Here is a 2,886-nt window from a genome sequence, read left to right as displayed (position 1 = left end):
ATGTGCCTCAGCCAGGAAAAAATAAGGACTATGTTGTTTCTCACTCCATAACAATTACTATTCTCAAATAACATGTTTTAATGTAGAAATCTTTGGGGTTGTAGCCTTCATTCTTTACCCATCTTGAATAGTACAAAAAATATCAAAAGCCTACATTTACAACATACTTTACAGATTATAACTGGTTCATTAACACATTTGACCATACGCCCTGGGAAGTCTCCTGAGAAGGAGTAGTCTCTCAGTTTTACCAGATATGGCCCTCACAGGTGATGATGGACCAAAGTCTGCACTTGAATTACCTTTACTAACATTCTAAAGTGACTCCATGCTCTCACCCAAGCATTGAGATGTGGGTTAGGGCAGAGTTCCTCAATGTTATTTTCATTAACGCCATCCTAAGGTGCCTTTTTAGACATTCTGGACCCTTAATCACACCCTTCTAAAATATTACCACAGACATACTACTTATTTATGTACTTTATGTATATGTATGCTTTATATATAAAAACAGTAAGATATGTTCATCCCCCAAGAAACCATTTTTACCTACTTGGGCGAGATATTGTCCCCATTTAAAATGCATGGGTTACAGTAACCTAGTAATTTTTTAAAAAGGGGGAGTAGATAATGTGGTTATATAAACTTAGACCTCACTAAAATTTTAGCTCTGTTTCAAACAACTACACACAGTATCTATATCCAATCGTCTCTCCTGCATCATGTTCTTAATAAACATTTTTCATCATACTCATTACTAACAAAATTATAGTATTCATTTATTTGTTCACTTGTTTATTATCCATTTTCCCCCATTGTATGGAATTGAAGCTCCACACAAACACAACCCTTGTTTGTATTATTTAATATTCTATACCCAGCTCCCAGAAATCTCTGGCACACTATATGCAATAAACAGTGTTTTTTGGATAAATAAAATAAGTGAAAATTTCATAAACTTAATTGACTTTAGAGCCATTTTGTAAGTAATAAATATTAACACAATATTAACACTACAGTGTTAATAAATATTAGCACTACAGTGTTAAGATTTATTAACACTATGTAATAACAATAGGAAAAGCTCTATAAAAACAACATTTAGCTCTTCAAGGTGCTACCCTCATACCCAGAGTATCAGTCTCCTCAGTGATCAAGTTGCTTATTTTTTCTCCAAATATCTCTCATTCATGTGTCACCTTATTTCAAGTTCAACCATTTGCATTGCATTTTTTGAGCCCATTGCATCCCACTTTTCATGATGTTATTGAAGGGAAATACATCTGTGGAAATGAGATTATCCAATGGCTTTTCCCCAACGCAAGCGGAATCAAGAGAGTGCAAGTAACCTTGGAAGCAGAGTTCAAGGGAGAGCTGAAGGGAAGACAGTGGCCCCAAATAAGGGCTAAAAACCTCAAGGACAACCGTCTCAATGTGCCCAATGGTCACTTCTGCGTTTTGATATTCTCATATCATACTAGCCAGGAGTCTTCTGAAGCGGGAAGAATAGATGACTCAGAGTCTACAAGATTTAATATTATTGCTTAGCTTCATTGAGTCTCACTTTTTTCTTGTATAAAATGGAATCAAAACCTATCTAATAAAACTTGTTTCTACAGTAAAAGTATGTAAAGAACACATCAAAATGGGCGCCTCACAATTGGCCTTCAACAATAGTCAGCTCACTCCCCTCACGTAACGCCTAATATTTTCACTAAAATTAAACCAAAGCATCCTCATATAATAGATCCAAATATTGTTTTTCCTTATTATTTTTTGGAGTAAACATAGTTGCTTCCTGATATGTTGTTTTAAGTATCAAAAATAATGAGATGGCAGAGAAATTCTTAATGATGAGTGCAAAGGAACAGCTTAACATTCTTTAAAATTATTCACGCACCAGCAAGACTCCATCCACTGAGAATGTCAGTCTTCCTTACATCTCCTCCTTCAGCTCTTATGCCTTCCAAGTTTGCTGTTGACAATTTATAATTCTCATTCATCTTCTCACCACTCCACTGAGTACTTGGTATAGCCCCTAAGGCACAATCATTGGCCTTAGTTTCCCTCTTCAAATCCTCATTTTGTCTTAGAGTAGAAACAACATTTACTCAACACTTTTCCTATCCTTACCCGCGGCTTACTCTTATCTCCTAACCACATACCCTTTAGTCTAGGTTCTGTTGAACTGTTTTGCACCAGCAATCGCAAACTTGACCATTTTAATAGACTATGTTTATTATATCCTCTCCCAGGCCTAGACTTCATGGGACAGGTTCTACTTCTTATGAATTTAGAACAGCCATGCATCAACTATAACACACAGTCACCCCACAGAAAAGGTATACCACACTCTGGCATTACTGTATGGTCAAATTATGGAAGAAATACTTCCAGATGACCAGTGAGTTTGAGAGAGGGTTATTTGTGAAAAGTAACATGAGTTGGAGTCTTACAGTCAGAGAAACTTTGCTTTATAAAGTATTATATAGTAATGTAGAATGACCTGGTATTTTCCATGTACACAGAGGAGCATTATTGCTGAAATATATTGCTACATGTGAGATAAGGCTACAACAAATTTGACATCATCTTTCTGGAAGGGTAAAGTAAATCTTTAGGACTGTAGATAAATTTCTTATCTAAAGACATAACCATGTCACAGGCAACTGTGTTTTATCTGCAAGAAAGTAGGACTGAAATTTGGAAGCCATGGATTCAAATTTTGTAGCAGAAACTCTTAGAAGTGTGAACAAAGGCAAGTAAATTAGAAAAAAAAATCCCTTGTCTTCAAGTTGCTTCTCTGTAAAATAAAGATAGTAATATTAGTAGAACTACCAATTTAGTACATAGATAAATCACCTACAGATAAATCATACCTATAGA

The sequence above is a fragment of the Hipposideros armiger genome, unplaced genomic scaffold (assembly GCF_001890085.2).
Source record: "Hipposideros armiger isolate ML-2016 unplaced genomic scaffold, ASM189008v1 scaffold_258, whole genome shotgun sequence".
Lineage (NCBI taxonomy): Eukaryota > Metazoa > Chordata > Mammalia > Chiroptera > Hipposideridae > Hipposideros > Hipposideros armiger.
This window is presented reverse-complemented; position numbering follows the sequence as displayed.